At 39.3% G+C, this 24,763-nt stretch overlaps 2 protein-coding genes across 19 annotated transcripts in view; one reads left to right on the top strand and one right to left on the bottom strand.

Moving 5' to 3' along the window:
- The window catches only part of SETDB2 (SET domain bifurcated histone lysine methyltransferase 2), a 77,212-nt gene extending 73,852 nt beyond the window's left edge, over positions 1-3,360 (bottom strand). For 13 of the 15 annotated variants that reach the window (XR_011569701.1, XR_011569694.1, XR_011569697.1 and 10 more), the window contains exon 1: positions 2,731-3,332. The gene's annotated coding sequence lies outside the window, so the exon portion shown is untranslated. Of the gene's footprint in view, positions 1-796; positions 950-2,730 lie in introns of all 15 variants that reach the window. The other 2 variants (XR_011569695.1, XR_011569696.1) reach the window with 2 other exon arrangements.
- Positions 3,361-3,444: 84 nt separating this feature from the next.
- The window catches only part of CAB39L (calcium binding protein 39 like), a 93,176-nt gene continuing 71,857 nt past the window's right edge, over positions 3,445-24,763 (top strand). For 3 of the 4 annotated variants that reach the window (XM_019971307.2, XM_070800115.1, XM_019971305.2), the window contains exons 1-3: positions 3,445-3,577; positions 12,681-12,829; positions 13,460-13,534. The gene's annotated coding sequence lies outside the window, so the exon portion shown is untranslated. Of the gene's footprint in view, positions 3,578-8,232; positions 8,251-12,680; positions 12,830-13,459; positions 13,535-24,763 lie in introns of those variants that run through there. The other variant, XM_019971306.2, reaches the window with a different exon arrangement.

Here is a 24,763-nt window from a genome sequence, read left to right as displayed (position 1 = left end):
AAAAACATGCAAAATATCAACATTACAAATATTATAGAAAAATTCAAAACTACCTATTTAAAATATATGTTAATTAACATAAACTATCTCCATTTCATAAACCTTTAAAAACTTTTAAACGGGGCTAATAATGTTAATTACTTCAAAAGACTGTTGTGAGGCTGACTTAATCCCTTAGAATAATACCTGGCACATTACAAAGGACTCAATAAATGCTAACAGTTATTATTATTCTTTCCGTATATATACTTTAAAAACAAAATTTGAATTTTAGTATATATAAATTTTTATAATTTTCATTGATAATATATCTTGCACTTTCTCTCATCATTAATGTTTTCCTATAATATGACCTTTTAAGTGATTGTACAATATACTTTGGTCAATAATCCATTAAGTTAAATCATACTAAAGAATTTTAATAATTAAAATGTAGTAAGTTATTAAGTAAACTTCTATATCAGACATTTAGATTATTTCTATTTTTCCAATACAGTAAATAATGATGGAATATACTTTATGGCTATCCCTGATTATTTCCTTAAGATACACACTTAGAGGCAGAACTAAAGGTCAAAAAGAGGTCAGCACTTTTAGTCTCAGGATGTTAGTCAACACATGGTAAATTCTTCTCCTACTCCCACACCGAATTCACAGAAATCTTAATTTTTTAATTAAAAATATAGAATCATGCTGAAAATAAAAAGGAAATTATCTATAGACTGAGTCTGTGGGACCTCTCTGTGGAAAGGAAACAGATGGGAAGTTGCAAAGATAATGCCAACCACAAACGTACCATGGCAAAATAAAGAGCAGATTCTCTCACAGGAGATGAGTATATACAACCAAGAGTCATCAAACATCTGAAAAAAGTTACACCATGGAAGAGACTTAACAAGCCCACCAAACTGATGAATTGAATTGAATTAAAGAGAATTAACGGAGCATCCTGAAAATAATTTTAAAACAAATATTATTGTATTTAATATAAAAGAGCTAAAGAAATAACATACAATTCCGAAAAATAATTAACTGGATATCTTGGATATAAAAGTAGTTGTTAAATAAACTCAATAATTAACAGTCACAGTAACAGATTCAGATGAAGAGCCAGTTAGTAAGCTAGGAGACAAAGTTGAGTAACTCACTCAGAATACAGAGCAAAGAACTGGCAAAAAAAAAGGGGGGGGGGGGTAAGTAGAAAGAAGACAAGGCAATAATGATCAAAAAATTCTTATAACTGGAAAACACATAGGCCACTAATGGTCCACTGAGTAACAAAATAAACTTATCAATACAAACCACTAGACAAACCATGGGTAAACTTCAGAACATCAAGAATAAAGACAAAGCCTCAGAAACTTTCAGAAAATCTAGATGATTTAAAATGAACGTTTATCAAACTGGTAATCAGACTTCTCATCAGAAATGTCGATGCAAAATGTTAAGGGAAAATAAGTCTGAATCCAGAATACTATTCCAGCCACCTTATGTTTCAATAGCAAGAGTTTAAAAACAAAAAAAGACTCTTACAGACACTCAAAGAGCCATTCAGAGACTCTGAAAGAAATGAAGAAGTACTTCATTAATAAAAACTAACCTAGAAGTACTGAAGTAAAAGAAACAAAAGTGAGCAAATACGTAAATAAAACACATTAATGCTAGATTAAAAACAGATTTAAAGTGGGTTTTAATGACAAATGAAATAATGCTAGAAAATAAAACCACAGGAAACGGTTTTTTTTGGAGGAGGGACGGAAGGGGATTGTAAGATTACAGAAAGTAAAGTAAATCATACTAAGTTCTTTGTAGAGAGGATATCAATACGAACTAAATGTATGAATTGCATTAAAAATATAAAGGTGACACATTGTAAAGCAACTATCCTCCAATAAAAATTTTAAAAAATGTAAAAGTACAGTATGAAAAAGAAAACAGAACAAAGAAAACTTGGGGCTAACCTCATTTAAAAAGAAAAATGGAAAAATACAAAATACAAAAGATAGGAATAGAAACATCGTAAAAAAAGAGGATGTGAAAAAGGCCAATTATGTTAGTAATCACAAAAAAGGTTTTCTTCAGTAAATCTGCAGAATATTGTAAAGCATAGAGAAGAAAATTTAAATCTTTCATAATCTCATCATCCAGAGACTACCAATTTAACTTTAGATTGTAACAGTATTTAAAAATTTGTTCATATTTTCCCTTCTTTTTCATTTTGGCAGGAAAATAGTGTTTCGCTTCGATTTATGGTTCGTTTTCACCAATAGGCTTTTGTGAAACTGTGACCATTTCTTCTGTTATGTTTTAACAGTGATGACAGTAATGAACATTTATTGAGTATAAACCATGTGTCAGGCAGGCCTCTAAACACTTCCCGTGTTCTTACTAACCTGCGTAACCTCACGAGGGACAAACTGCAGCATGCCTGGTTTTTCTCACAAAGAGGCTAAAGCATGTTACACTGTACATGGCAAAGACAAACTAAGGAACCAAGCGGCCTGCTTTCTGAGCCCGTTTTTGATCCTTTTAATCTACCGCCTCATTCTTAACTCACTGCAGGATTTCACTTGCTGATGAGCACAATTACGTATTGTTTATTTTATTTCCTACCTATTGGGGATAACTACCTATTGGGTTGTGGTTAATGAGAGGAGCTCTGAGCATCTGCTCTCAACTCCGTGATCTTGGGGAAACGATTTTATTTATTCAGCGTTTCTGTAGTCTTACCTGTGAAATGGGTCAGTGGTTAAACCACCAAGTTCTGCTTCTGGATTTTGGGCTGCAGTTCATTTTCCGCAGCCCCCATTACAGCTTCAGGTTCCCAGCTGCTTTAGAAATCACCTCTCAAGAATGTGTGCAACCGGATGACAAGAGACTGAAATGCGGGGGGTGAGAACTCAGGGCGCCCGCGGTCCCCCTCTTCAGCTCGGGACTGAACACGCGTCAAAGGGAGAAGGGGGGTCCCAAGGGCTGGGATCCAGGCGGCAGAGAGTTCCGCCGCGTTCCCTGGTCCTGGACCGAAAGAGCCTTCGGGAGGGCCACCCACGGCAGTTACATTAGCTCAGCTAACGCTTTCCACGCAGCCCGCGACAGTCGAAAGCTGCGCTCCGCCCGCCACGCTGGCGAGGCTGAGTTCCCCGCGCGTCGGACTCCTCTCCCACTCCACGCCGCCGAGAACCCGCGGCCTCAGGTGCCCCCTGGCCGGGAAGTACTTCACCGTTTACTAGACCTCACCTCAGCCAACAGTCCCGCCTCGCCTCAGCTGGGTATGGAGGACCGCCCATATTTCTAAGGTCCTTGAACCCAAAATGGGAGGAGTAGGACATCGACCGCTCCCACTTCCCAGCCCCTAGCTCATTGGCTGCACACCCCCACCGGATTCCGAGCGCGTACAGCCTGCAACGCCTTAGAGGTTCCGAGCACGTACAGCCTGCAACGCGGCGGCGCTTCAGCGCGCCGCCTTCCGATTGGCTGTCAGAGTTCTCGGGTTGTCTCGCGCTCTCCGACTGGACCAATGCGGATATCCACAGTCGAGAGGCCGGCATCGCTGGAGTGGTGGTGTCTGTTTCCTCTGGTAGGTGTTTGGCTGCCATCTTGTGTGTGGCTGGGATTGGGCTGCTGGGCCTTTGGAACCTTCCTCAGCGGTTCAAGCTGTAGAGCTGTCCTGAAGAAGCAGTGGAGGAAAGTAGGGGCCTTAGGAAACAGACCTGGAAGCTTCTTACCTCCCTGAAAGGGAAAGGTTTTCCTGGTCTGAGTCTCAGCCTTGACTGGAAAGAGAGATAAATGATGGAGGTGATTAGGATCACAGGCTTTGGTTTGTTATTGTCAGGGCTTGGCGTGGACTCTGATGCTTTAGCAGTGATCCCTTGGGTTCCAGGGAACTATTCTAGTAATCGTTGTCTGCGAAACATTCTGACAGTCAACCCTCTATACTGACAAGGAAGGTTGTCTGATGGACTGCCTGATTGAGAAAGGAACAAGACTGGTGATGGAAGAGGAGAGAGGGAGATACGACTATCTTTACGAGTCGAAAGAGACGTCTTCGTTTGATGTCGTTTGCGAGGGAGTGTTTTGCTCCCTCTAAACAACTCATGTGTTTTGCTTAACCTCTAAGGCCATCCTTTGGAAGCCGTGAGCCCCAGCTTCTGCGTTAGGGCAGTTTTATTCATTAGTGTACAGCCGGCACTCCTGCAGTGGTTGTTTTTTTTAAAGCTAGAATGTGGATGGCCTTTGCAGAAACAGAAAGCGAAGGAAGAATTTTGTCAAATCTTGGTTTTCCTGATTACGATCTGCTGAAGATTTGGGAATCTCAGGGTTAGCTTTGGCATGCTTGGTGGCTTCGTCCTGGGTAGGTAGAGGTTTGTGTAAAAGAAAGCATTTTTAACTCCCAAGCTCTATGAGATGGGAGGACAGAGGCAGGAATTACCTCCTTCTCCTCTTTATTATTTTTAAAAATCAAAGTAGAAAGCTTGCTTGGTTATTCATTTGAGGGGGAAATTATCTCAGATCCGAAAACCTAAAAGGCTAGTATTTTATTATTAACGTTAGCAGTTTTGATACTGAGAAGAAGCGAAGATACTGCCTTGAGTTTAGAAATCATTTATCAAGGCTAACTGGTAACCCAATCAAGTCAACAGTGCCTTGTATTTTGTGGCAGGAGTATCAAGGAGAACAGCAGTAAAATGTAAAATAAACAATTGAAAATTAATTTTCTTTAAAAATTTTACTTTTTATCCATGAATCTTAAAAACTTAAGTTATAAGAGTTCAAGTATCAGTAATTTATTATGGAGTTGATGGCTTAGGTACTAGGTGCCTAAGGAATTTTGGTATCTGTGGGGAGTTTTGGAACCAGTCCTTGGCTCTGGAGAACTATATAGGCTATCAAAGGGACTAGTGGCTAACAAACACCAGTAACAAAGTAGATGCTCAGTAAATGTTTGTGAAAGCCTTTGGATAATGATAACATGGTAATAGTTCTTGGCATATATTCAAAAATTGTTGAATGAATGAATTAAAAAATACAGCAATTGGGAGGTATGGATATACTTTTTTTTTTCAGTTCAGTTCAGTCACTCAGTCGTGTCTGACTGTGTGACCCCATGGACTGCAGCACGTCAGACCTTCCTGTCCATCACCAACTCCCAGAGTTCACTCAAACTCATGTCCATTGAGTTTACTCAAACTCCTGTCCATTTTCTTTTCTTTAGCCTAACTAAAAAATAACTTTTTAGTCTGCTTTCCAGAAAACTTGACCTTCAGTTTGTTTTTCTTTTCCAATTTATACGTTAGAATAATACTAAGGACAGGTTCATAATCCTTTTTTTCTGAGGTCTGTTTTTGAGATCCTACAGTAGAGATAATGAAAATGAACCTTTTAAGTAATAATGCTCTATTTGCCATTTTTTTCTTGAAAGTATCCAGTCTCAGTAAATGATGCCAAACTTATTGCTTTCAGTCTCTTCTGCTGAAGAAAATTTATTACTCTTCTATTTTTCTTTTTAACACAACTTAAAGTCAAAATACTGTGTTTACATTTACTATAGTGCATAAATATGTTCTGTATATAAGTAATTTTAAAATAACAAATTTGGTGAGTATCTGCAGACTTTTGTTTGAAGAATATACTTCTCTAGATTTCATAATATATAATCTGAAGATCCATAGAAATGTTTTAAAATAACACTTTTGCGTGAACAATGTCAAGTGATGTTAAGTAAAAGTGATTTAACTTTGATGTTAGAGGTTATTTTTTAACGCAGTCCCATATACAAATGAGAAGGCAATGGCAACCCACTCCAATACTCTTGCCTGGAAAATCCCATGGACGGAAGAGCCTGGTAGGCTGCAGTTCATGGGATTGCTAAGAGTGGGACACGACTGAGTGACTTCACTTTCATGCATTGGAGAAGGAAATGGCAACCCACTCCAGTGTTCTTGCCTGGAGAATCTCAGGGACGGGGGAGCCTGGTGGGCTGTGTCTATGGGGTCGCACAGAGTCGGACACGACTGAAACCACTTATCAGTAGCAGTAGCAGCAGCATATATACAAATTTAGATTTTTTCCCATTATCAAGTGATACATAGTTTATAAAAGAAAATTTGATGACACCTTTTAAATATGTTTTGTGACTGAATGTGGATTAGAATCTAACACGGCATTTTAAAAAGTCAATAAAAATTGTTTTCAGAACCTGTTTGGAATTCTTGCATTTGGTACTTAAAAATGCCAGAAGGTTTTATGTGTGAAGGTTTTAGAGTGATGATAAGCATTTCTTTTATATTATTATTAGAGTTGACTTAAATATTATATAGTTGCAGGTGTTCGTTGCAATTCAATATTTTTATATATAATACTTAATACAAAGTTAATATAAAATATTGACTATATCTTTTACTGAACCAAACGTGAGTCTGCTCACCTGCCATACAGCAAAGCCAGTTTATTGACAGTGCCTATGGTAAAGAACAGAGAAGGCAATGGCACCCCACTCCAGTACTCTTGCCTGGAAAATCCCATGGACAGAGGAGCCTGGTGGGCTGTAGTCCGTGGGGTCGCTAAGAGTCAGACACGACTGAGCGACTTCACTTTCACTTTTCCCTTTCATGCACTGGAGAAGGAAATGGCAACCCACTCCAATGCTCTTGCCTGGAGAATCCCAGGGATGGGGGAGCCTGGTGGGCTGCTGTCTATGGGGTTGTACAGAGTTGGACACGACTGAAGTGACTTAGCAGCAGCAGCAGCATGGTAAAGAAAAGTGCAGCGATTATTGCAGGCCCTAATAAGAAGTATGGGCAGCTCATGTTAAAAAGAGCCAGACTTCTGGGTGGTTTTCAGGGGATCGGTTTTAAAAACAGCATTTCAAGGTGAGGGCTGCAGAATTCATGACTTTCTTCTGATTGGTTGGTAGTGAGGTAACAGAGTGATGCTTCAGAAGTCTCCATCGTCAGCCTTCCGGCCCTAGCTCATCTGGGGTCTAGTGCTTGAGGATGTAGTCACCATCCTCCACCTGCGTGGGGAGTTGGGCGGGGGGCTTAGTTCCCTGTAAAGATAGCCGTCAGCTTGTTATGTCTGTCCCTTGAGGAGGAACTAAGACTCTGCTTTATCACTGATTTATTGTCATTACTTTTCTAGTTTAACTGCTTTTCCTTTGTTTCTGCATTCCCTCATTTTCATAATTAGTAACTGCCTGTGCCTGCTCTTTGGAACTCAGGGAAAGCCTGGAAGACTAAAGCCTTTTTCTACAAACACAGAAATGGGGAACACAGAGGGGGGCTTTTGTACCAAGGAGGGCCCCCAGGAACCTGCTTTGTTTCAGTACCTCCTTTTCTTTGATACTGCTTAATCTTGAGGGGAACAGGTGGGGACAAGAAAGGAAATAAAGTTCTGGTTGGAGAGATTAATCATAAACTCAGCAGAGGAACTCAGTTTTAGGGGGACTCAGTTTCATATTCTCTGTGCTATGCATTACGTTCTTGTAACTTTTTAGTTTTATACTTAGCAGTTTGTACCTCTCAATCCCCTTCACCTGTTTTGCCGCTTACCCATACCTCTCCTCTTTGGTAACCACTAGTTTGTTCTTTGTATATTATCTGTGAGTCTCTTTCTGCCTTGTTACATTTGTTTTATTTTTCGGATTCCATATATAAGTGAAAATACAAGCACTTTTTTATTTAAAAAAAAAACATTAAAATGTGATAGGTTTTCCTCTCTGTAACTAAATTGCATATAACCATCCTTTTAAAATTTATTTTGAAGTACCAGAAATACTTTGATGGGCTTTGGAATTAGTTTTGACCATGTAGATGTCACTTTAGGGGGAACATTTTGAAATTTTCAGAAATATTTCTGTATTCTTCATTAATTTGATGTGTTTTACCATTATTTTTCTGATATTCAATAAGGTCCATTATGGGAATAAAACAATGTGACTAAAAATAAAAAATTATTTAAAACTTATAAAGATCATTCTATTGTATAGCTCAAAGAGCTATATTCAATATCCTGATATAAACTGTATTGGAAAAGAATATAAAAAATGTATACACATATAGCTGAATCAATTTTCTGTATGACAGAAAAAGACACATCATTGTAAATTAAATATTTCAATTTAAAAAAAGAAAAAAGAAAACCTGTATAAAAATCAAAATGACTACCGCAGTTTGTGCTTTTCAGCTAATCAATGGAACTGATTGGATGTCTGAATCATGAGAATGTCCATTAACTACTGAAAGTGCTTCTGAGGTAAACACATGGTACATTTATACTTCACTTAAAAGAAATGTTTAAATTATTATATATTTAGGGTTTTTTTAAAAGCATAGGGGAATTGAAATACTACTTCCTTTGAAATCTCACTTGTTCCTGCTGTTCATTTTTGTGTAAATGAGCCCTATCTCTTAAGCACTTAACACACATGTCTCACAGCCTTTTGACAATTAGATCTATTCAATTTATGTACTACTCACCCTCTTTCATGTTCCTATCTTGATTAATGGCTTTTCAGTGGCTCAGATGTAGAACAATATTCTTTTTTTTTTTTTTTTTTTTTATGTCTGAGAGTCCAGACTTCTTTAGAAAAAGTGCAGCTTCACTCGCCCCAACTCGCCCTGTGTATGCTGGGTCTACCTGCTTGTAGTAAGACTCATATAATGGATTTCCAGCGGGAATCTGCTGGGAAAGGGGGATGAGCGGGGCCACCATCTTCCCGCGGACTCGGGCTCCGAGCGCCGGCGGGGAATGGGGCGGGGCCGCGCGCGCGCACTGGTGCGAGGGGCGGTGCGCGCGCAGCCGAGCCCTAGAACAATATTCTTTTGTCTCCCTTTTGCCCAATTTTATAATCTGTAACTTCAGCCTCCAAATGGCTTTCTTCATTTTCTACTATCACAGCCACTGTCCTGATTTATTTTAGGTCTTTTCTTTTTCTTAACATTTAATATGCCATGGTAGTATTGCTGCTGCTGCTGCTAAGTCGCTTCAGTCGTGTCCAACTCTGTGCGACCCCATAGACGGCAGCCCACCAGGCGCCCCCGTCCCTGGGATTCTCCAGGCAAGAACACTGGAGTGGGCTGCCATTTCCTTCTCCAATGCATGAAAGTGAAAAGTGAAAGGGAAGTCACTCAGTCATATCTGACTATTCGCGAGCCCATGGACTGCAGCCTACCAGGCTCCTCCATCCATGGGATTTTCCAGGCAAGAGTACTGGAGTGGGGTGCCATCGCCTTCTCCGATGGTAGTATTGACAAAGCCCATACTTCTTAACCTTAAATTTGTATTAGTTAAGACATAAGTTTGACTTCCATGACTGCACGCATGGAGAAAAGACCAAGTAAACTTGGAAAGAAAATCAGATAGGATTAGATTTTTTAGCAGTGACATTTTATGCCAGATGTTAACAAAGCATGGTGGTAGCTCAATGGTAAAGAATCCTCCTGCCAATGCAGGAGATGCAGGTTCGATCCCTGGATTGGGAAGATCTCCTGGAAAAGGAAATGGCGACCCACTCCAGTATTCTTGCCTGGGAAGTCCCATTGACAAAGGAGCCTGGCGGGCTGCAGTTCACGAGGTTGCAAAAGAGTTGGACACAACTTAGCTACTAAACCGTAATAGCCCAACATGTTTTTAAAATTCAAGGAAATAAATATTCCATTTCTCACCAAACTATTAAGAATTCAGGACATCAACAAGCATTTATAAACATGAAACAACTCAAGGAATGTTGTTCCTAGGATCGCTTCTTGAAGAATATCCTGGAGAATTTCATACATAATAGTGATTGGAATCATAATATAGTGATAGGATGGTATGTAAATGTTATATAATCTGATGTTAAAATACTACAACCTACAGAAAAAGGGAGGAGGAGGTGAGTGGAATTGCAAAGTAGAATAGTGGTCACTTGCTTCAAAGGAATGAGCTGTAAGGAAAAGGATAATGCTTGACGCTGACCGATGGGCAGAAACATGTTATAAATAAGTATACGTACTTAGATGTGAAGCACTCATAAAAGTGTTACAATACGAAGTGCAGAAGAGGAAGTTACTAATTTTATTACTGCTAATAGCAGGGTGTCTTAAAAAGGGTGGGGGAAAATGAAGAGTATTGTATAAAGCTATTACTATAGAGTTAACCCCTGATAACAAAATACACAACACTCCCCTAAATGTTAAAAGAAATACCTACCCTAAAAAGAGCAAAGAGAACAGACCATATAATGATGTGAACACATATTCTATATATTTTTATCTGTACACACACAAAATGAATAGAAGGCGAAGCATTATCTCACCGCAAAATATATCAGATGTATTAATAAATGTGTATGGCTCAACTTAATGATTGTTGTATATGAAAGATACAGTTGTAAAAATCATAAATAAAGGGAGTTAGTAAATGAATAATTTAAAAATAATAAGAGTGTAAGACATCAAATATAAATTTTTTAGAAAGCAGGGTTCATCATCTTAGTATTAAGGCAGAATTTAATTGAAAAAGTATTAAGGTGAAGGATATTATAAAATAGCCCTTATAAAGCTAAGGGCTATATTTACAATAAAGATTTTTAAAAATATCTATTTACCAAATGACACATCAATAGATATAAAGTAGAAACTGCTAGAGATGTAAGAAGGAACAGAAGCCTGCTAATAATAGAAGACTTTAACACGTGTCTCGTCGTAAGTCAGGTTAAGTGGACCAGAAAAATCCATAAGGTAGCTCTTACAGATTTGTATCAAAGTCTGAATCCATTAGTAGAGAATATATCTTCTCAAGTGCACAGAGGACAGTTATAAAAATCTATATTAGACCACAAAGAATATCTTGGTTCCAGAATACAAAAAGTCAAAATTTTGATCACACATAGTAAGTCAAGAAAATAATTCAAAAATTAAAAAAAGAAAACCTGGCTCAAGGTTTTTGTAGGATACTGGTAACTTTCTAAATCCAAATCTCTCCATATATCCTTTTAGAAAACCACACAGATCTATAAGGATCGAAAAGTAAATTACCACCACCCTTGCCTAACTATGCTATGCTATGCTAAGTCACTTTAGTCAAGTCCGACTCTGTGCGACCCCATGGATTGCAGCCTAACAGGCTCCTCCGTCCATGGGATTTTCCAAGCAAGAGTACTGGAGTGAGGTGCCATTGCCTTCTCCAGAAGAGTCTATAGATTAATCTATAAGTAGAAGGGATGGTGCCAATGATGGAGAGATTTCTCTATAACTTGTTTGTATAGTTTTGATCTTAGAATCATGTATGTTTACATATTCAAAAATAAAGAGGTAGAAAGAGAAATCTAAAAAGGAAATAAATTTACATAACTATAAAGAATTTTGATGACGTAGCCACTCAAGAAAAGGAACAATTTTAGTAACTTTTTCTTTTAAATTTATTTATGGCTGCACTGGGTCTTCGTTGCTGCTCAAAGGCTTTCTCTAGTTGCGGTGCTCAAGCTTCTCATTGTAGTGGCTTCTCTTGATGCAGAGATGAGCTCTAGGGTGTGCAAGCTGAGTAGTTGCAGCTCATGGGATTAGTTGTCCCACAGCATGTGGGATCTTCCCAGACCGGGGATTGAACCGATATCCCCTGCATTAGCAGGCAGATGCTTAACCACTGGACCACCAGGGAAGCCCTAATTTTAGTGACTTTAGAACATAAATTCTAAACTGTACCTTGGCCCTCTGCATCTGCAGTGTCAACCAACCACAGATCGAGCATGTTCCGGGAAAAAAAAAATTCGAGAAAGTTCCAAAAAGCAAAACTTGAATTTGCCCCAATTTATAGAGCATGTACATTGTTAAATAATATAGAGATGATTTAAATTATATGTGTAATGTGCATATGATATATGCAAACACTATACCATTTTATATAAGGGATCTAAGCATCCATGGATTTTGTTGTCCATGAGGAGATTGGGCTGGAACCAGTCCCCCATGGATAACAAGAGATGACTGTACCTTAGTGGAATATATTCAGTAGTATAATTGTTGTTGCATTGCTATTTTTGAAGTATTTTATGTCTATTGTTGGGTAAAATAAGTGTTGCAAAATAAGTGTTGCTGCTGCTGCTGCTAAGTCATGGCATTCGTGTCCGACTCTGTGTGACCCAATAGACAGCAGCCCACCAGGCTCCCCCGTCCCTGGGATTCTCCAGGCAAGAACACTGGACTGGGTTGCCATTTCCTTCTCCAATGCATGAAAGTGAAAAGTGAAAGTGAAGTTGCTCAGTCATGTCCGACTCTTAGCGACCCCATGGACTGCAGCCCAGCAGGCTCCTCTGTCCATGGGATTTTCCAGGCAAGAGTACTGGAGTGGTGTTACAGAATATTAATTCTTGAACAGAGCCACAGTAGTTTATCAGGGCTGTGACTTAGAAAATTTAGCTTGGAAAGTCCTTTGCTATATTGAGCAAAGTGGAAATGAAGTACAAAATTACACAGAAAGACAGCTAACATAACAGAGTGCAGGTCACAAGGCAGGCTTTGTGCTAGGCACTATATATATATATATATATATATATATATATATATATATATATATATTTGACTCTTAACAGGTGTCCTTTGAGATTTGTGATACTATTTTCATAAGAGGATCAGAGATGTTGAGATTTAAACCCAGATCTATGTGATTCCAAAGCCTGTGTTTTTTCTACTACATTATTGCAGGATATATGCATCAACTATTGAGAAGAAAGAATATCAAGAGCTAAATGTTCTATTTAAACTGTAGTTGCTGCTCAGAAAATAAAGATGCCGACCCAGAGTCAGTGGTTTATACGTTCTTCATGCAAGAGCATTATACTAAAGGAGAGAGTGTAAGTTTTCTCTTATTTCTAATGGGAAAATGTAAACATACACACATGTACACGTGTACACCATCATATGGATATTGAGAGAAAAATTGTATAAAAGTTGCCATTGATGACTGAAATTAGTGAAAGATATGAACTAAAGCTATGGCAAAGCAGAAAAGAAAAAAGAATCTAGTAGTCATGGGTTTTCATGGTGCTTTTATCAGCAAAAAACCTTTCAAAGCTTCCCTTTGTGATATTTCAGAGCTCTTCTAAGCTTTGCACAACCTTTTTGTACATATTGAAGATGTGTAGTTTAGAAAATACTAGTTTAGATAAGGTGGTTTCCTCCTGTGTAAGGTGAAGGCTGATAGGGATTTCAGCCATATTAGAGTTCCTCTCATCCATACCACCCTTTCACATTTCTACTTATTTCCCCCAATGTTGAAATATTTTTATTTGGTTCAATACTACTTTTTAAAATGTCTACCAGTTAATCGGGGTAGGCTATTTTGATTTGATTTATTTCTATTGATCTATGGTGATGATGAAAATTCAATTTATAATTCTATGTACCTAATAACAATAAGAAAAAACTGTTAAAATTTCTATAAAGATTTTTTAAATTAAGTTTTTAGCTTTTCTTTTTGTCAGAACCTGTGTTGATCAGTGACTGTGGTGAAGGCTGAGAAAGTTGAAGCAAAGCTGCAGGTGATACAAACTACTAAGGTAAGCTAACATACTAGATTGGCCAAAAAGTTCATTTGGGTTTCTCCATATCATCTAACAGAAAAGCCTGAATGAACTCTTTGGCCAACCCAATAATAACTCAGTCAAGATTATAGGTGCCCTTGACAGACTTGTAGACTATCCTAACACACTAAAACAAGATTTATCAGGAATAATTATATATCCCAATTTAAATTGTACAAAGCAATTGCAGAAGTATTAAATAGATTTCCATTTCTGAGAATATGATAGAGAAAAGAAAGTGAAGTTGCTTAGTCGTGTCCGACTCTTTGTGACCCCATGGACTGTATGCAGCCTGCCAGGCTCCTCTGCCCATGGGATTTTCCAGGCAAGAATACTGGAGTGGGTTGCCATTTCCTTCTCCAGGGGAATCTTCCCGACCCAGGGATCAAACCCAGGTCTCCTGAATTGCAGGCAGACTCTTTACTGTCTGAGCCACCAGGGAAGATCATGATAGAGAAGACGTCCATAAAATATGTAAAAGAGTAGATTCCATATTAAAAAATCCTTTAAAATAAATGGATGAACCTATAAGAAAACAAAGGAAACTTTCTGGGGCTAGAAACCAAGCAAGTCTATTCTGTGAGGTAAACAAGCGATGAAATCACTGAATACTTTGGCGGCATCCATCAATTTCTGTTGGCATAGAAACTTGTACGTGGAGAAAAATGGAGACTTGGGGAAAATGCCTTGCATTCTGCAAAGTGTAGGGGGCCTGTCAGAGACCATCCTGGAGAAGCATACAACTCTAGGTGGAGTTGAAATCTCCCTGAGCAATTCATGGTTGCTACTGCTAAGTCACTTCAGTCGTGTCTGACTCTGTGTGACTCCATAGACAGCAGCCCACCAGGCTCCGCTGTCCCTGGGATTCTCCAGGCAAGAGTAGTGGAGTGGGGTGCCATCGCCTTCTCCGGAGCAATTCCTGGTTACCAGCTCACATTTACTTGGATTTGAGGCCTTATTTTATACTATTTTCATGGTCTCTTAAACTCTACAAGTAGAGAGTTTTAATTTATAATAGACTTGGGTCTGTGACAGTTTTCAGAAACTGTCACAAATCCTCCATAGTGAGGATTATCAACCTAGTTATCAAATAATCATAGTTAAAATTCTAAAAAATAAGCTCATACACATTTTTTTTAAAATCACAAAACACAACAAGAGAGAAAAAATAAAAATACTTTGAGCTAGAGTCAGCAGAAACCAGAACTAAAACTTATCTACAGATATTTCAGCTATTAGAAGTATCCAATATATAAGATAAATATATTTAATAAAGAAAAGAGGGATTCTAAAATATAAAAAGTAACAGACTATAAAAATGGCCAGGCACACTAAAATAAGAACAAATTAGGATATCAGAAATGATAAACCCCATAATAAAACTAAGAAGTAAAGGTGTTAAACCCAGCATATAAGGCACAGTTAGAAAGAAACTATAGTTGACCTTGTGAATTTTTTTCAAAAAGTACCTACTAGAGTACTACATGATCTGTGGTTGGCTGAACCCACAAATGTGGTTACTGCAAGTACAGAAAGCTAATTGTAAAGTTAAACATAGATTTTTGACTGCATGGTGGTTAGTACCCCTAACCCTCCATTTGTTCCAGGGTCAACTGTGCATAGAAGGCCATACACAAAGAAAAAAGATACAGAAAAAAATAAAAGAAATTGTGAGATGAGTTAATAGAATAACAGGATATAATTTGTGCAAGAAAGTTAATACTAAAGTAGAAAAGATGAACTTCTCTACAGAGAGAGCATCATCCCCTTTGTAAGGAGATAAAAAAAAAAAGAACTAATTTCATTTAGTAAGTTCCCCAACTCATCACATAAAAGTCAGCACTTCCTCCTTGTCTTACTTGTTGATTCAAGACAAAGAACATAGTAGAACAGGAAAGTGATTCGTAATTTTAAAAAAATCAGTTGTAGATTTATTCACAAATATTTGCTGAGAATAAAGCAGGATAAAGCAGTGAACAAAACACACAAATTCCCTCCCTTTAGATTAACTTATGTTCTAGTGTCCTTAAAGTCAGTCAGGAAGTGAACATCAAGACAACAGCATGCTTTTTCCTTTCCTTTTCATTCATAACTTTCCTCAGCATGGGATTATAATGGAAATCCAGGAGTCTGCAGACTGTATCATATTCAGAGGATACAATAGTGTAGAGTGTGTACATTATGTGTATCAGAGCCTACATTTTTTTTAATGCCTATTTAAAGAAAAATATAGCTGCTACTTTTAAAAAATGAAACTTCCTATTTACAAATGCTATGGTAGAAAGCTCAGTGTTTTTCTTTTTAAACTAGAACATTTATTGAGCAACTAATTATCGAAACCCTTAAGACCAACTGGATGCTGCCACAGCTCCTCTTTTGGGATTCAGTTCAGTTCAGTTCAGTCGCTCAGTCGCGTCCGACTCTTTGCGACCCCATAAATCGCAGCACACCAGGCCTCCTTGTCCGTCGCCAACTCCCAGAGTTCACTCAAACTCAGGTCCATCGAGTCGGTGATGCCATCCAGCCATCTCATCCTCTGTCGTCCCCTTTTCCTCCTGCCCCCAATCCCTCCAAGCATCAGTCTTTTCCAATGAGTCAACTCTTCACAAGAGGTGGCCAAAGTACTGGAGTTTCAGCTTTAGCATCATTCCTTCTAAAGAACACCCGGGACTGATCTCCTTTAGAATTAGGTGATGTTATTCAGGAATTCAAGCCTGAATCTGCTGTATACAACTTATAGGTACCTTATTTAACTAGTGCCAGTGGCGTTTCTTTTAGCCTTGGCACTCCAGTTATATTTTCTCTTGCACTTGGCAGGGTAGTCACATTTGCCACAGATCGATTTATGTCAGTAATAGGACTTAGAGCTATGACAGCGGTACAACATGTGTCTTACTGTGACATTTTCCGAACGACGTTCCCTTCCTCATCTCGCTTCTGATTATTACAGAAAAGAAGAGAGAAAAAAAAAGTAATCCTAAAAACAAAGAAAATTACTCTAAAATTTTCACTGTATTTCCTTCTGATTTTATCTGCATAAAAATTATATGTGTATGCTGCTGCTTGGACATGCAAATGGCTGTGTATATTGTGGTTGTTATTGTTCAGTCACTAAGTTGTGTCCAATTCTTTGCGACCCCATGGACTGCAGCCCACCAGGCTCCTCTGTCCGTGGAGTTCTCCAAGCAAGACTGTTGGAGTCAGTTACCATTTCCTTCTCCAGGTTGTATGTATATATGTAATTAAAAGTGAATTTGATGTATGTATATGGGTTTCCCTGGTAGCGCAATCAGTAAAGAAACTGCCTGCAGTGCAGGAGTCCCAGGTTCAATTCCTGGGTCTGGAAGACCCCCTGGAGAAGGAAATGGCAACCCACTCCAGTATTCTTGCCTGGAGAACCCCATGCACAGAGGAGCCTGGCAGGCTCTAGCCCATGGGGTCGCAAGAGTCAGACACAACTTAGTGACTAAACCACCACCACCACCATACTATATGACAGCTGATTCCCTTCATTGTGCAGCAGAAACTAATACCATATTGTCAAACAGTTGTATTCCAATAAAAAATGAATTTGAAATACTCATGTATTTTATCATTTAATTTTTATTTAGCATATTTTTCTTATATGAATATATGAGCCTTTCAAATGTTTTCACATTTGAAAATGTCGAATGTCATTTGTCAAATATCAAATGTCATGTCAAATGTCATATCAATTTGTCATGTCAAATGTCAAATATTTTGACATTCTATTAAATTCTGTAATAAAATGGTATCAGAGCAGAATTTATTCATCCGTTTCTTTTTTGTAGCTATTCCAGGCTTTCCTATCATAAATAACATTGTATTACATCACTGAATATCTGGTCATATTTCTGATTACTTTCTCAGACTAGCTTTCTGTTAGTAGAAATGGTGTGTTAAAGAGCATAAACATTCTGAAAAATTGCTTCCTAGAAATATTCTTAGTGATTTTATTTTGCACAGCAGCATATGAGACTTTGTCTCACCGCATGGCGGTAGTCTATGTTTTAAAAAATCTTTCTTCTATTTCTTAGGAAGATTCTGTTTCTTATAACAGTTATGCTTCTTTTACTAAGGTGAAAACTTTCATCTACATTTTTGATTCTGTGTTGAAATGGAGAAATTGTCCATCTTTTAGTAGTTGGCACAAGAATTAGTTCACATTTTCTTTGTAAAGCAAGAGACCGTTGTGTGTTTATATTTAGTACAGATTTTTTTTCCATGTGGTCAGTAGTTATTAATAGATTGTAATTATTTCTCCTGTTCTAGATCATGTTTTAGAAGTCTTTAGATTTATGGTAAAATGTGTTTTATAAAGAAAATGGAATCCAACTATAGTTACTGAACCAATTCCATAGAGATTTTTCCATTCAGCATGAATGTTTTATTATAAGTTCTATGTATTTGTTTGCTGTCAATGGATTTGTTGGAATCTGAAAATTAAATATCTTGTTTAAAAGGACTTTCCATTATCAACAAGCTTCAAAACATAGAAAGGGACACTTTGAGACAAGTTTCCCTTGACATTTTAAACTGAGTAATTTATAACGGAAGGTTTTCTTTCTCTTCATTCAGCCTTATCTTTCTTTGTCCTTTCTGTGTTCTTTTTAAATCCTGTTTTCTCCTTGAATCCTGTTTCCTCCTTGGCTCTAGAGCACCAGCTTACAAATTGTACTTTTAAAGATTTATAATAGAAATAATATGATTTTCCAACATAGAATTTTTCATGTAGCTCTGATTTCAATAATTTGTAGCAAAGTGAAAGTTTGTAAAAACTTGGAAAATTAGAAGATGACATACTTTATAAAAAGAGCAAACATGGGCTGAGAGTTGTTTAAAAGCTATATTGTGTTCGTAACTGACTCAAGAACTTTTCATTGAAGTATCAACTGTGGAAAAAGTAGAAAATGGCTCCAGCACAGAAGGGCAGAGAAATACGAGACTCATCACCATCTGACCCTAGTTTTATAGCACTCAGCCCATCTTTGTCGGTTATGATGCTATTGTACATTATACCTGAGGGTTCCATGACTTCTTTCTTACGTCATTCTCTGTTAGTCCTTAAACTGGAAGCTGGGAGAACACCACAGCATGTTTCGTGCCTAGATGGTTTTTGTGGTGCAGTTTTAAGTGAAGTGGTAACCATTGCACGTAGAATTGGATGTACGTGAATTACAGCCTTTAGCTTTTCTTCTTACTACATTTATGTGTTTTTGTAACCTCACTTTTCACTCTGCTCCAGTGCACATTCTGTGGCTTCACTCTTACTCTCCTGAGATGATTTTGAGTCCTTCTGAGAAAATGGAAGCAGTCATGTGCTTTGTAACTTCATTCCTCTTTACCTGGACAGTTTCTTTACTCACTTTCTCTTCCTTTTTCATTTTAGAAAGATATATATAATTCTTTGTGGGGGTTAAACTTTCCATTTACAGTCTTGATTCCATCTTCTGTTGTGGGCTTAAGACTCTTGCCTCATTAATTGTCCTCTTCTTATCTTGCATCTTCCTCCTATCTGTTCCACCCACTCAGTCTACTGAGAGTTCAAAGTTAACAACAAAAAAGCAACAAAAATCCCTTCAAGCTCTCCTTCTGTTCCTTATCAAATGCTTGGAAACAGTGTTATATGCTAGTGCCTTCATCAGCTCATCCTTAACCTCTTGCAGTCCTACTTTTGCCCTGGACTTGTTGTTGTGTGTCAGGAACTGCGAAGACTCTGACTTTTCGTTCAGTGTTCTGGGTGAGGCAGCTGAGCCATGCTACCTAGATCTGAAGCACTATTACCAGTTTCCCAGAAGGACTGGCTAGGAGTCCTCTTCCTGCTTTATGCTATGCTATAGTGCCCATATGAGGCTTCCCAGGTGACTAGTGGTAAAGAACCTGCCTGCCAGTGCAGGAGACCAAGGAGATGCAGATTCAAGCCCTAGGTGGTGAGGATCCCCTGGAGGAAGACATGGCAACCCACTCCAGTATTCTTGCCTGGAGAATCCCATGGACTGAGGAGCCTGGCAGGCTACAGTCCATGGACTCGCAGAGTCTGATACGACTGAAGCGACTTAGCACGCATGGTGCCATATGATCTGGTGATCACAACCTGGCTTTGACCTCTCTATCAAGAAAAACACAAAAAGGCAAAATGGTTGTCCGAGGAGGCCTTACAAATAGCTGAGAAAAGAAGAGAAGCTAAAGGCAAAATAGAAAAGGAAAGATATACCGATTTGAATGCAGAGTTCCAAAGAACAGCAAGGAGAGATAAGAAAGCCTTCCTCAGTGATCATGGCAAAGAAATAGAGGAAAACAATAGACTGGGGAACTCTAGAGATCTCTTCAAGAAAATTAGAGATACCAAGATTGCCGGGAGAAATACCAATAACTTCAGATACACAGATGACACCACCCTTATGGCAGAAAGTGAAGAGGAACTAAAAAGCCTCTTGATGAAAGTGAAAGTGGAGAGTGAAAAAGTTGGCTTAAAGCTAAACCTTCAGAAAAGGAAGATCATGGCATCTGGTCCCATCACTTCATGGCAAATAAATGGGGAAACAGTGGAAACAGTGTCAGACTTTATTTTTTTGGGCTCCAAAATCACTGCAGATGGTGACTGCAGCCATGAAATTAAAAGATGCTTACTCCTTGGAAGGAAAGTTATAGTTATGACCAACCTAGATAGCAAATTCAAAAGCAGAGACATTACTTTGCCAACAAAGGTCCGTCTAGTCAAGGCTATGGTTTTTCCAGTAGTCATGTATGGATATGAGAATTGGACTGTAAGGAAAGCTGAATGCCGAAGAATTGATGCTTTTGAACTGTGGTGTTGGAGAAGACTCTTGAGACCCCCTAGGACTACAAGGAGATCCAACCAGTCTGTTCTGAAGGAGATCAGCCCTGGGATTTCTTTGGAAGGAATGATACTAAAGCTGAAATTCCAGTACTTTGGCCACCTCATGCGGAGAGTTGACTCATTGGAAAAGACTCTGATGCTGGGAGGGATTGAGGGCAGGAGGAGAAGGGGACGACAGAGGATGAGATGTCTGGATGGCGTCACTGACTCAATGGACATGAGTCTGAGTGAACTCCGGGAGTTGGTGATAGACAGGGAGGCCTGGTGTGCTGCGATTCATGGGGTCGCAAAGAGTCAGACATGACTGAGCGACTGAACTGAACTGAACTGAAGGGAACATTTCATGCGAAGATTGGCACAATAAAGGACAGAAATGATAAGGACCTAGCAGAAGATATTAAGGAGAGGTGGAAGAATACACAGAAGAGCTATACAAAAAAGATCTTCATGACCCAGATAACCATGATGTTGTGATCAGATACCTAGACCAGACATCCTGGAATGTAAAGTCAAGTGGGCCTTAGGAAGCATCACTACAAACAAAGCTAGTGGACATGATGGCATTCCAGTTGAGTTATTTCAAATCCTAAAAGATGATGCTGTTAAAGTGTTGCACTTAATATGCCAGCAAATTTGGAAAGCTCAGCAGTGGCCACAGGACTGGAAAAGGTCAGTTTTCATACCAATCCCTAAGAAAGAAAATGCCAAAGAATGCTCAAACTACCACACAGTTGCACTCATCTCAACGCTAGTAAAGTAATGCTCAAAATTCTCCAAACCAGGCTTCAAAAGTATGTGAACCATGAACTTCCAGATGTTCAAGCTGGATTTAGAAAAAGCAGAGGAACCAGAGATCAAATTGCCAACATCCGCTGGATTATAGAAAAAGCAAGGGAGTTCCAGAAAAACATCTACTTCTGCTTTATTGACTATGCCAAAGCCTTTGACTGTGTGGATCACAATAAACTGTGGAAGATTCTTAAACAGATGGAATACCAGACCACCTGACCTGCTTCTTGAGAAATCTGTATGCAGGTCAGGAAGTAACAGTTAGAACTGGACATGGAACAACAGACTGGTTCCAAATAGGGAAAGGAGTACGTCAGGGCTTTATATTGTCACCCTAGTTGTTTAACTTATATACAGAGTACATCATGCAAAATACTGGGCTGGATGAAGCACAGGCTGGAATCAAGATTTCTGGGAGAAATATCAATAATCTCAGATACACAGATGACACCACCCTTATGGCAGAAAGCAAAGAAGAGCTAAAAAGCCTCTTGATGAAAGTGAAAGAGGAGAGTGAAAAAGTTGGCTTAAAACTCAACATTCAGAAAACGAAAATCATGGCATCCGGTCCCATCACTTCATGGGAAATAGATGGGGAAACAGTGGAAACAGTATCAGACTTTATTTTTGGGGGGCTCCAAAATCACTGCATATGGTGACTGCAGCCATGAAATTAAAAGATGCTTACTCCTTGGAAGGAAAGTTATGATCAACCTAGATAGCATATTCAAAAGCAGAGACATTACTTTGCCAACAAAGGTCCGTCTAGTCAAGGCTATGGTTTTTCCAGTAGTCATGTATGGATGTGAGAGTTGGACTGTGAAGAAGGCTGAGCGCCGAAGAATTGATGCTTTTGAACTGTAGTGTTGGAGAAGACTCTTGAGAGCCCCTAGGACTACAAGGAGATCCAACCAGTCAATCATAAAGGAAATCAGTCCTGAATATTCATTGGAAGGACTGATGCTGAAGCTGAAACTCCAATACTTTGTCTATCTGATAGGAAGTACTGACTCATTTGAAAAGACCCTGATGCTCAGAAAGATTGAAGGCAGGAGGAGAAGGGGACGAGAGGATGAGATGGCTGGATGGCATCACTGACTCAATGGACATGAGTTTGAGCAAGCTCTGGGAGTTGGTGATGGACAGGGAGGCCTGGCATGCTGCAGTCCATAGGATCGCAAAGAGTCGGACATGACAGAGCGACTGAACTGAACTGATCAGCCTATATTTCAGGATTTTAGGGGAATATGAATACTTAAAAGCCCCCTTCCTTGTCCTACTTCTTTGGATATCACTATTTCCCCTAATACTTTTGGTTTGTAAGAATTGAAAGCGAGCCTTGACAATTAGATTACAGGTGTACGCAGGGTGCTCCTCACTGCTCTACAGTGTTCAATACTGTTATTGCACACTTCATATTCTTGATGCTCTGATTTTTGGTCATAGTGATAGTATACTCTTCTGGTTCTCCTTTCCTTCTCTGACTATGATTTCTTTAGTCACTGTTTTTCTCTACCACCACCTGTAGGTGTTCTTTAAAGGTTTGTTCTTGTCTTTCTTGTTGGTCTCTCATATTGCATTGACTTCCCAGGTGGCACAGTGGTAAAGAATCTGCCTGCCAATGAAGGAGACATAGGAAATGAGGGTTCGATCCCTGAGTCAGAAAGATCCCTTGGAGTAGAAAATGGCAACCCATTCCAGTATTCTTTGCTGGAAAATTCCATGAACAGAGGACCCTAGCTGCTAGCAGTCTATGGTGTTGCAAAGAATTGGACAAGAGTGAGCAGTTGATGAGCACACATTGCATAGGCAGCATGGGCGACCCCCGATGTATATCTCTGGCTCTATTTTCTCTCCTAGTTCTGTGTGTTCAACTGCCTCTGTAAACATCTATATCCAGAAGTCTTGCTGGCATCTCAAACTTGTTACATAAAAGCAAGTTGTTATTGTGTAAAGATTTGTTTTTTCTTCTTTGGCCCTTATTTACTTTGAAGATATTACCCATCTGCTCTCACATAGGCATGAAAACTCATCATCTTGTTTGTTCTCTCCATTACCACCTACATTTATTCAGGTGCCAAATCTATTGTCTCTGACACTCACATAGTCCTTTCCTTCCCACTGTGTAGTTAGTTTCATTGTCATCCTGCTGCTGCTGCTGCTCCTGCTGCTGCTAAGTCGCTTCAGTTGTGGCCGACTCTGTTCAACCCCATGGGCTACAGCCTACCAGGCTCCTCCGCCCACGGGATTCTCCAGGCAAGAGTACTGGAGTGGGGTGCCATTGCCTTCTCCACATTGTCATCCTGCTGCTGCTGCTGCTGCTAAGTCGCTTCAGTCGTGGCCGACTCTGTGCGACCCCATAGACGGCAGCCCACCAGGCTCCCCCGTCCCTGGGATTCTCCAGGCAAGAACACTGGAGTGGGTTGCCATTTCCTTCTCCAATGCATGAAAGTGAAGTTGCTCAGTCGTGTCTGACTCTTAGCGACCCCATGGACTGCAGCCTACCAGGCTCCTCCACCCATGGGATTTTCCAGGCAAGAGTACTGGAGTGGGGTGCCATTGCCTTCTCCACGTTGTCATCCTAGACTAGTGCAATTGCCTTTCATTTCATCTCCACCTATTTCTCTACCTTTTTGATTCTTTTTTACTCTTCTAAATTCATATTCATGAAAGAGTTTGATTACCTCATGGCTCTCCTTTGCCCACAAATTAACAGTTAAACTCATTAGCCTCGTATTACAAACTCTTCATAATCTGGTCCCAATCTGTTTTTCTTTTTACTGTCATTCACATAGCATTTGCTTCTGATAAACTAAATTATTGTTTGTTATTTACATCTTGTACTTCCTAAATCCTCTGTTCCTATCTCCATGTGACCAAATGGTACCCATCGTTCAGAACTGGGGTCAGTGTACCTTTTCTCTGAAACCTTCTGTGATTCCTCAAGATATAAGTATGGTTTGGCTCTCCTGAATGTTTTGGCATTTCATTAGTCTTTTCATTTGTGATTCATAACTTTTTGCCTTACACTGTAGTGATTTTTGGTACATGTATTATACCCCCTAAGAGAATGTGAATTCCTTATTTCACTCTGTATCCCCAAAGAGCATATTTTCCTCAGATGGTTGGATGAATGAATCCTATATATGGACATGATAAGAAAGTTGTAACAGGGCCTTGCGATTGTGTTCAGGGCCATTGCATATTAGTTGTATGGTTTGTCCACTGCTCAAAACTCCTGGCTAGGGAAGTGAGTAGGGCCTGGAATCCAGCTCACATTCCCCCTTCCCTCCAATCAGACTACGTGCCAGGCTGGTGCAGGGGTGCATCTGCCTGAAGAAAAGAATACTTGTTCTTTGCATGATGATGCTATAGTCTGGTTAGTCTGTGCACCTGCTTGATGCAGCTGTCCCTTTTTCTGACTCTTACCAAAGTAAGCTAGTAGCAACCCTGAAAGTACCGACAGTATTGATTGAAGTTCATTATGGGGACTACTTTGAGGACTTCCCTGGTGGTCCAGTGGCTAAGGCTCCCCGCTTCCGGTGCTGGGGGCC

Source organism: Bos indicus, chromosome 12 (assembly GCF_029378745.1).
Source record: "Bos indicus isolate NIAB-ARS_2022 breed Sahiwal x Tharparkar chromosome 12, NIAB-ARS_B.indTharparkar_mat_pri_1.0, whole genome shotgun sequence".
Taxonomy (NCBI): Eukaryota; Metazoa; Chordata; class Mammalia; order Artiodactyla; family Bovidae; genus Bos; species Bos indicus.
The sequence above is the reverse complement of the archived record's forward strand: the minus strand, read 5'-3'. Positions and strand labels throughout refer to the sequence as shown.